This window comes from Ovis canadensis, chromosome 12 (assembly GCF_042477335.2).
Source record: "Ovis canadensis isolate MfBH-ARS-UI-01 breed Bighorn chromosome 12, ARS-UI_OviCan_v2, whole genome shotgun sequence".
Classification (NCBI taxonomy): domain Eukaryota; kingdom Metazoa; phylum Chordata; class Mammalia; order Artiodactyla; family Bovidae; genus Ovis; species Ovis canadensis.
Genome location: NC_091256.1, coordinates 16,385,116 through 16,396,215, shown reverse-complemented (window position 1 = coordinate 16,396,215; position 11,100 = coordinate 16,385,116). Strand labels below are relative to the sequence as shown.

The 11,100-nt window shown below is 36.4% G+C and overlaps 1 long non-coding RNA gene across 1 annotated transcript; it reads left to right on the top strand.

Moving 5' to 3' along the window:
• The first annotated feature begins 980 nt into the window (after positions 1–980).
• Positions 981–10,374, top strand: LOC138416361 (uncharacterized). Its single transcript, XR_011247644.1, has 2 exons — positions 981–1,154; positions 10,025–10,374. It is a non-coding gene; the product is annotated as an uncharacterized lncRNA (long non-coding RNA).
• Positions 10,375–11,100: the final 726 nt, after the last annotated feature.

The window sequence follows — 11,100 nt, the reverse complement described above, 5'->3', positions numbered from 1 at the left end:
GTTTACCATAGACTTCTGGCTCCAGCATGAAACAATTGTCATTATAAGAGTGGAGCTACCACATCTTCATATTGTGATTTTCAGTAGTGACAGAATCTGGGATGAGAACCTCCTAGAATATTGCCAAGAACACATACATATAGTGGGTGTATAAGCAAGGTAGAAAGCAAGACAAGTAAATCATTCTCTATGAAATTTAATTTTTCCCAGGTTAAATGGTGTTTTAAAAAAAATCTGTCATTATCTTAATACGGAGTTTTAAAACAGCTGCAATATTTTTACCATCTAATTAATTTGATTAATGTCACTTGGAATGTGGGTCTCTTGAACAACAAAAAGTAATGTGTGTAAAAAAGCATTAATCCCTAGGGATTTCTTGGGGAAAAAAGATATGGTCAATCCATATAAAAGCAGAAGAGGAACTGCTCTACTGGGGAGTTTCCACACTTGCTTAGGGGTGTGGAATGCTGTACCCTCAATGGTAAAAGAAGTTCATTCAGGAGTCATGTAAGAAAAAATGTTCCTTCCCTTTTGAAAAGCAGAATTAATGTAGTTTCACATTAAGTAGAATCAGTGTTTATATTCTGGCTAGGACAATTCCTTCCCCCTCCCAAACTGCTTGATTATTTCAGAATGGCCAGTTTAAAACAAACACTTCATATACTAAGTTGCCTGAGAATACTTCTGTCACATGTTAATCAATGAGTAACTGTCCATAAAAAGTGGCCAAACATCAATTTACATTTCAGAATCTTGAGGCTAGGTGGTGATGCTAAGGGTGACAGTAGTGGAGGGTGGTCAAGAGGCTAAGCGATAGGGACATTTACAGGGGGTTTGTAGGCTGCCTAAGTCTTAGACATTCATTTCATCATCATTTCTGTTTTCATTCCTTTGCAGTCAAGCAGAAGAGATTTTGCTACTATTTGGATCTAACTTTCTACAAAACTCATGGGTTTGCATACCATACTTTGTTCTTTCAGATCCTTTGTTTACGTATTACTGAAGCAAAGACTTGGCCAATTACAATTTTCAGAAGTGCAGAACCTCTGAATGTTCCTCCTGAAGCCCCTGGGAAAGGAGACTGATTGCTGTCATTTGAGGCATCCTGTCTTGCCTCCTGAGGTGGCCTGATTAAGAAGAGCAGTGAGGTGACAGTAAGTAGTGGGGAGAGTGTCCTTTCACACTCCTTCTAGACTTCTCCACACTTCTTAATGGTTCCTTTGTTTCTCTTACTTGGGCTTTGTCCAAATTTTCATTAAACAAAGATCTTGGGTTTCAAGAAGACACAGAGCTGTTGTGGCTCATCATCTCCCATTTCTGTCTGACATGTGAAGAAATCTTTAGTTGATATTCTTTGTTGAAGTAAGCCAGAAAGAAAAATACCAATACAGTATACTATTGCATATATATGGAATTTAGAAAGATGGCAACAATAACCCTGTATGCAAGACAGCAAAAGAGACACAGATGTATAGAAGTCTTTTGGACTCTGTGGGAGAGGGTGAGGGTGGGATGATTTGGGAGAATGGCATTGAAACATGTATAATATCATATATGAAATGAATCGCCAGTCCAGGTTTGATGCATGATACTGGATGCTTGGGCCTGGTGCACTGAGACGATCCAGAGGGATGGTACGGGGAGGGAGGAGGGAGAGGGGTTCAGGATGGAGAACACGTGTATACCTGTGGTGGATTCATGTTGATGTATGGCAAAACCAATACAATATTGTAAAGTAATTAACCTCCAATTAAAATAAATAAATTAAAATAATAATAATAATTAAATAAATAAAAATAAAAATAATTTTAAGAAACTAGTTTACTGATAACACTAATTTAAATTCCAAAAACTTACAACATAATCTATTTTTTTAATCACTTTCCCTAATTCACTTATTAATCCAGTATACTTTTAAACTTTTCTCTGAAGATTTGAAGATTGAGAAAACATAGAGCCAAATTTTACACTTTATCAGTATTTAGTTGAAATATATATACAAGCTTACAAGAACAAAAGTATAACTTTAAAAAGGCAGTTTTGTAAGTCCAGTATATTTGATATTCTAACAGGAAGAACAATTTTATGTCAGAGTTCAGTTTGTGTATTTAGAGGAATTAGAAGTATTCTCAGCACTTGAAATAAGACAAAGATTAATCAAGTGAAATAGTTTTTTTTTAACCATGTATCATTTATTTATTATTATTATTATTTTACTTTACAATATTGTATTGGTTTTGCCATACATCAACATATTTGAATTTCCATCAAAATTTATAATCTGTAAAATTAGTAATTAATGTAAGTAATGATATCAACCCAGCGAAAAATTTAATTAGCTCATGACAAGAATAATGATATACGTTAGTTGACACACTTGTTAAAGCAATTTTAAGGCCTCTGTAAAAGCTCCAAATCAGTACGCCCACTTGAGTTCATAGGAGTTGAAAATTAATATAAAAAGCAATGTTTATAAACTCAGAAGCAATAAACAGCAGAAATAAACATAGTAAAACTTAAATTTTACAAATAATTTGAAAGCTGTCCTTTTAAATATAATTTTATTTTATATTTAATATATAGTTGATTTAAAATATTGTGTTCAGGCATACAGCAAAGTGATTCAGTTAAACATATAAATATATCCATTCTTTTCCAGATTCTTTGCCCATATAGATTATTACAGATTATTAAGGAAATTTCCTTGTATTATACTGCACATCCTTGTTATTTATTTTATATATATGTTCATCCAAAACTCATAAATTATCCCTTCCCCCCATTTATCCCATTTGGTAACTATAAGTTTGTTTTTGAAGTCTGTGAGTCTGCTTCTGTCTTGTAAATAAGTTCATTTGCATAATGTTTTAGGTTCCATATATGTGTTATCATATGATATTTGTCTAACTACACTTCACTAGTATGATAGTCCCTAGGTCCATTCATCTTGTTGCAAATGGCAAAGCTAGAGTAATGAAAACAATATGGTTCAGTTCAATTCAGTTGCTGTCATGTCCGACTCTGTGACCCCATGGACTGCAGCACACCAAGCTTCTCTGTCCATTACCAACTCCCAGAGCTTGCTCATACTCATGTCCAGCAAGTCAGTGATGCCATCCAATCTCATCTTCTGTTGTCCCCTTCTCTTCCTGCCTTCAATCTTTCCCAGCATCAGGGTCTTTGCCAATGAATTAGTTCTTCGCATCAGGTGGCCAAAATGTTGGAGTTTCAGCTTTCAGCATCAGTCCTTCCAGTGAATGTTCAGGTCTGATTTCCTTTAGGATGGACTGGTTTGATCTCCCTGCAGTCCAAGGGACTCTCGAGATTCTTCTCCAACACCACAGTTCAAAAGCATCAGCTTCTTTGGCACTCAGCTTTCTATCTAGCCCAACTTTTACATCCATACATGACTACTGGAAAAACCATAGCTTTGACTAGATAGACCTGTGTTGGCAAAGGAATGTCTCTGCTTTTTAATATGCAGTCTAGGTTGGTCATAGCTTTTCTTTCAAAGAGCAAGCGTCTTTTAATTTCATAGCTGTAATCACCATCAGCAGTGACTTTGGAGCTCAAGAAAATAAAGTTTGTCACTATTTCCATTGTCTCCCTATCTATTTGCCAGGAAGTGACAGTATGGTACTGGCACAAAAACAGAAATATAGACCAATGGAACAAGATAGAAAGCCCAGAAATAAACCCACACACCTGTAGTCAATTAATCTACAACAAAGGAGGCAAGAATATACAATGATAAAAAGACAGTCTCTTCAATAAATAGTGCTGGGAAAACTAGACAACTACATGTAAAAGAATGAAACTAGAACATTCTCTAACACCATACCAAAAATAAATAAATAAAAGCAAAATGAATTAAAGACTTAAATGTAAGACTGGATACTATAAAACTCTTAGAGGAAAACATAGGCAGAATACTCTTTGGCATAAATTGCAGAAATATCTTTTTGGATGTACCTCTTAGAGTAACGAAACTACAAACAAAAAATAAATAGGACATAATTAATCTTTAATTTTCAAATCCTATGAACTCAAGTGAGCATACTGATTTGGAGCTTTTACAAAGGTCTTAAAATTGCTTTAACAAGTATATCAACTTCTAATGCATATCATTATTCTTGTCATGAGCCAATTAAAAAGAAAAATAACCCATAGAGTGGAAGAAAATATTTGCAAAAGAAGCAACTGACAAGAGGTTAAATTCCAAAATACAAACAGCTTATACAGCTCAAATCAAACAAACAAGCAAGCCAATCAAAAAATGAGCAGAAGATATAAATTGATATTTTCCTAAAGAAGATATACAGATGGCCAAAAAGCACATGAAAAGATGTTCAACATCCGCTACTATAGAAATACAAATCAAAACTACAGTGAGGTATCACCACACACCAGTCAGAATGACCATCATCAAAAAGTCTACCAACATAAATGCTGCGAGAGTGTGGAGAAAAGGGATCCCTTCTATACTGTTGGTGGGAATGCAAATTGGTACAACCCTTATGAAGAACAGTAGGAAAGTTCCTTTAAAAAAAAAAGCTAAAACTTGAACTACAATAAGATCAGCAATCCCACTCCTGGGCATATATCCAGAGGGAAAGAAAAACCATAATTAGAACATATACATGCATCCCAATGCTTATTGCAGCACTATTTATAATAACCAAGACATGGAAGCAACCTAAGTGTCCATCTACAGAGGAATGGGTAAAGATGTGGTACATATATACAGTGGAATATAATTCAGCCTTTATAAAGAATGAAATAGTCATTTGCAGCAATCTGGATGGACCTAGAGATTATGAAAAGTCTCTTTTTTTTTAAGACATTTAAATTTTTAGTTTATTGTTGATTTCGCATCATTGGCATTTGTTCTCTGGAAAGATAGACATAAATGTATGTTTTAGGTTTTTTTGTTTTTGTTTTTTTTTTTTTACTTTATTTTACTTTACAATACTGTATTGGCTTTGCCATACATTGACATGAATCCACCACGGGTGTACATGCGTTCCCAAACATGAACCCCCCTCCCACCTCCCTCCCCATAACATTTTTCTGGGTCATCACCATGCGCCAATGTATGCAAGACAGCAAAAAATACAGATGTGTATAATGGACTTTTGGACTCAGAGGGAGAGGGTGGGATGATTTGAAAAGTCTCTTTTTAAAAATTCCTAGATCATTAGATAATACAAAACAATTCGAGATTATGCTAATATATATATACATATATATATGTATTATTGCTTGCTAAGTCGCTTCAGTCATGTCCGACTCTGTGCGACCCCATAGACAGCAGCCCACCAGGCTTTGCCATCCTTGGGATTCTCCAGGCAAGAACACTAGAGTGGGTTGCCATTTCCTTCTCCAATGCATGAAAGTGAAAAGTGACAGTGAAGTCGCTCAGTCGTGTCCGACTCTTAGCAACCCCACGGACTGCAGCCCACCAGGCTCCTCCCTCCATGGGATTTCCCAAGCAAGAGTACTGGAGTGGTGTCATCGCCTTCTCTGAAATATATATATATATATATATATATATATATATATATATATATATATATATATATGGTAGAATTAGCTAACATCTGCAAATGCAGCAAGTACATGAAAAGGTCAAAGTTTATAAATGGTCTCTCTATAACTGTAATCACAAGACAATAGAGTCAATACACTAAAACACACACTTTTGATTCTAGTTATTATGGAAAAAAGAGCCATAAAATCAGACGTGACAGCAGACAGGAAACTTAATCTGTCACCCTCCAAACTCTAAATCTCACATAAAATAAATAAATTCTTGCCAGTTAACATATAGGTTTAACTGGTAGTTGGTAGCCATTTCAAGTTCCATTGCAATATAGAGCAAATAAAAGAAAATGAAATCTTGCTTCAGAAGTTTTAGAAGACAGCTCATAAAACACAAGTAAATAACGCATGAACATGATTAATGAGCCAACCATGAATCTAAACATATTTCCTCCTCCTCTTAGCAACCATTTATCTTTCAACAACTTGTCTGGTTTCAGCCACTGTAAGTCATAGGCTATAATTCCCTGGTCTATCATAAATCATACATCTAAAATTTTGTCTCTGAAACACTTTGAGAATTAGAATAAGTAACAAAATGTGAGCTTGTGCAAAGTGATTAGACATGCATTTTTTTCCTCTTGGAACATTTTGCTACTTCCTTGGTGGGTGATTTTGAAAGTTTAATAGTAGTCACGAAAATGTGTTGACATACTCTTCACCACTTTGCAATAGCTTCCAAAACTAGAGTTCAGTTCAGTTCAGTTCAGTCGCTCAGTTGTGTCCAACTCTTTGCGACCCCATGAATGACAGCATGCCAGGCCTCCCTGTGCATCACCAACTCCTGGAGTTCACTCAGACTCACGTCCATCGAGTCCGTGATGCCATCCAGGCATGTCATCTCACCCTTTTCCTCCTGCCCCCAATCCTTCCCAGCATCACAGTCTTTTCCAGTGAGTCAACTCTTTACAAGAGGTGGCCAAAGTACAAGAGTTTCAGCTTTAGCATCATTCCCTCCAAAGAATACCCAGGACTGATCTCCTTCAGAATGGACTGGTTGGATCTCCTTGCAGTCCAAGGGACTCTCAAGAGTCTTCTCCAACACCACAGTTTTCAGCTTTCTTTATGGTCCAACTCTCACATCCGTACATGACCACTGGAAAAACCATAGCCTTGACTAGACAGACCTTTGTTGGCAAAGTAATGTCTCTGCTTTTGAATGTGCTATCTAGGTTGGTCATAACCTTCCTTCCAAGGAGTAAGCATCTTTTAATTTCATGGCCGCAATCACCATCTGCAGTGATTTTGGAGCCCCAAAAAATAAAGTCTGACACTGTTTCCCCTAGCAATCCACTCCAGTATTCTAGCCTGAAAAATTCTGAGGACAGAGGGACCTGGTGGGCTGCAGTCTATGGGGTTGCAGAGTCAGCCATGACTGAGCATAATAACCTCCAGAACAGGCCTCCTTATAAGCAAAAAGAGCCCCATGCTGGGAAATGTGGCTTCAGCCTCTACATTAGTTTTGGGTAGAGCAAACTGCATAATCGTATACTGGAACTGTTTTAAGCCTCAATAAGTGGTGATGGTGGTTACTTGTTTGCTTGTTTCTCCCTTCTTACTGCATTTGTTCAGAATTGTTCCTGCATTGCATCACTCTTTCCTTGGACTTTTAACATTAACCTTTAACCTGTAACTTTAATTTCTTCAACTGTTAAAAATTCATTTGATTGTGAGTAAATTTTGTCATGATTCTCCTACTTCACTGAAGTTTGTGTAGACAAATAAAGACAACTTCTTCCACTGAGTCAGAAGCTGGTTCCCTAGTTTCAACATGTAATAATACCTCACATGGTTTCTTCTTTCCATAATTTTTTTTTCATGGCTAGCTTACTTTCAGTTCTTTTCCTCTGTGTCTGTATTTAGTGAGTCTGTATTTATTACTTTATGACCTACTTCTGCCAGTATTAACATAATACAGAAGGGAAAGTCTTCAAGAATTTTGAGTAGTTATCAAGGAGCTTAATGTTATACTATTGTTATAAAATGAATGGATGCAATGGTGTCTGTAGCATTACCTTTCCAGGAGGTGTGGATAGTGGTGGAGAATAAATACCTGCCAATATCTAGGCTGTCAGTTTTTTTGAAAGCATAGTGACCACTGCTCCTGTATAATAAGACTTCCTAAAGAGACTTCTATTTTGAGAAGAATCTGCCTATAATCTGCCTTGACCTTCATAGTAAGTGTAATTCAGTTTATCTTGTACTTATCTTTGCTTTTCTGAGAATTGAAGGAGCTATAAGTCCTTATAAGTTTAAACATTTACAATTCTGAATCTCCAAGAGAACCGGTCAACCCCACCATCATATACTGCCCCCTTTTGCTTTTATTTAAGAGCTATGTTCCAGTGGGTTCTGACATGGAGATAGAATTTATTTTGGGGAAGAAATCACAAGTAAGAGCAATGATATCTTTACAAGTTTGCATCAACATATTCATTTATTTTGTCATTCATCCATTTATCCAAAAGTGCTTATTGAACAAATGGTGTGGGATGGGCATTAGTGGTACTGCAAAAGACTCTTGAGAGTCTGTGGAACTGCAAGTAGACAAACCAATCAATCCCAAAGGAAACCAATGCTGAATATTCATTGGAAGGACTGATGTTGAAGATGAAGCTTCAGTACTTTGGCCACCTGATGCGAACAGCTAACTTATTAAAAAAAGACTCTGATATTTTGGGAAAGATTGAAGGCAAAAGGAGAAGGGAACAGCAGAGGAAACGATGCTTAGATAGCATCACCAACTCAATGAATATGAGTTTGACATGGGGTCGCAGTTGGACATGACTTAACAACTGAACAGCAGCAAGGCATTATTCTAATTGCTGGGTGAAAGAGGCAAAAATCTCATTCTACTGTTCTCAAAGGGTAGCTTCAAATAACTGTGAATAACAAAATGATCCCAAAAGATTTCAGCTCCCCAAAGATTTCTATGTCACTGAAACCGCCTCTCCTTTCTAGGAAGCACTGCATCTTGCGCAAAGTGATAGTGCATATCACTTATCTGATGCATGACAAGACCGAATTTTCTCGTAGACAAAATGTGTGGTTCACAAAACACAAGGAAAGATCAATCTTCTTTGCCATAGAGATAGGCAATTCTTCCTTTAAATAATTTCCATTGTATCAATATTTTCCCAATCCTTTTCTTTCATTAAGCATCCGTTAGATATTTTTCTGCTTTCTGCTTTTATATGACAACATACTATTTATATATTTCTCCTATAATTCTCTATTATTTGCAATAACTCATGATCAAATGGGTATTTTGTTCTACACTTCATGAAATATTTTCTCCTAAAGAACATCATTAAGTTTTTCTATGCTGGATAAAAAAAAATCTGACTCTTGTTTGCTAGTCAAGGAAAACTGTATACCCTGTGTATATCAAATATGCTCAATTTCATTAGTAATAAAGGGCTTACAGATTTAAACCAATATTATTGTACACCTACTAGACTGGCTAAATTTTAATTTTGTATTTGCAACAATGACAAGCATTGATAAGAATGTAACACAAAGGGAACTTTCACACCCCTCTGGTAGGTAAATAAATTAGAAATTGTTTTGAGAATAATTTAGTCACATCAAGGAAAATTTTGTGTGTGTATATATATATATATATACATATGTTGACTCAATTTCCACTTCTAGATATATACCCAAAATAAACTCTAGCATGAAAACTGCATTTATATAAACTCATATCATTCAAACATTAGTGAAAAGGGTTGAATTAAAGTTGTATGTATTAACATAAATTCTTCAGAACGTACTCTTGATCAATGATTGAAAATTGTAGGCTACATGAAGGATGATACCATTTATGTAGAAGATACAAGTACACAAAACGGTACTGATCTGCATCCATTAAAAAATGCATCCATTTTTGGCAGGGTCCTGGTTCCTACACAAGGAATATGCGTAGCAATTTCTTTGAGTTCTTCTGCGGAATTGGAGCTCCACTCAGGTAGAAGATGATAATTTTAGGCTGAGCGCAATATTCCTGGAACACTCTCCTCACCACCAACAAATCACACACCCTGAAGCCCTCACCCCAAATTTTGCCTTCCTTTTCTGGGCCCAGTGATGACCATCCTGCTTAGCCTCTTGTTTGACCTCTGTCTGTTTCATCTCTGACACGATCCAACAGTTTCAGGTAACTTGCTATAACTGCAGGGGTGGAAGTTAGTTTCAGATATGGAATGCCTTGACTTAGATGAGATAGAGACTTCTCTGCTAAGCAGCACTACGTCCATGCCTAGCAGGAAGTAGTTACAGAAGGAAGAGACCTCCACCCCAGTTCCAGTATCTTGAGTATGAAGTCTCTCAGAGTGGAGTTGTTAGAGGAAGCACACTGACTGAAACCACCCACCCTGGTCAGGCACCATAGTAACCATCTGCGTGAATTGTTTTATGACAGGAGATCCTGTTAAGAAACACAGAACTTATAAGCCAGCACTAACCAGAAGAATATGGGAAAGGTCAAAAGGAGACGTCACATGTCCATCCATCTCCCAGAATCCTACTTGTTGGCATTCATCTTGGTTGAATAACATGTGTGCCACCAGGAAGTACTCTGAGCCAGATGATTGGCCAAAGACAGCTTGGAAACTAATCCCATTAACATAAAACCCAGGACTGAGAGCCATGTGGCAGAGCAGATCTCTTGGGTTCCCTGCCCTACTGCCCTCTTCCCAAGCACGCTTTCCCAATACAGTCTGTTGCTTTGCCTAAATAAATAAATAAACAATGCATCCATTTTTAGTAAAAGGATATGCATAGAAATGATGAATATCACTTTTAGGATCACTTATCTCTAAGCAGACAAGTAGGAGAATTGGATTAGACAGGGGTATATAGGGGACTTAAATTCATATCTGTAATTTTATAAAACATCTGAACTAAATTTATAAAATGGTTAGATCTGAAAAAATTTGGGTTTGAGTTCAGTTATTCATTATTCTATTTTTCCTGGATGTTTGAAATACTTTAAAGTGAAAAAAGATAGTATATGTCAATGGTATAAAGGTGGTTTGCAACAGAAGTTAGGAAACCTGGGGTCAGCTGGAAATATGTATCCTGTGTTGTGCAGTGAGCAAACACTGAATTTAGAATGATCTGAACATCTACTAATTAGAGAAACTATTTCATCAGGTTGTATGAGGCCCCAGTATCTGCACAACAGAATCATGTGAGGTGTCTACAAAAGTAAATTGGGGTTAACTCTTAGAGATTCTGATTTAATTGACCTAAAGAGGACATCAGTAATTTTTTTAAAGTTCCCTGAATAATTCTAATATACAGTCAGGGTTGAGAGCCACAGGCTGGGATAAAATATCCCTCAATACATTAATACTTGTATCTTTGATTCTAACTTAAGTAATTTTCCAAGATTTAGAGTTGGATACAGAAAAGGGAGGAGAGGTTCCATGTAGGATACATAACTATTCTGATCACTGGAAAATTTATATAATTGATAGAGAAAGTTTCTTGGAA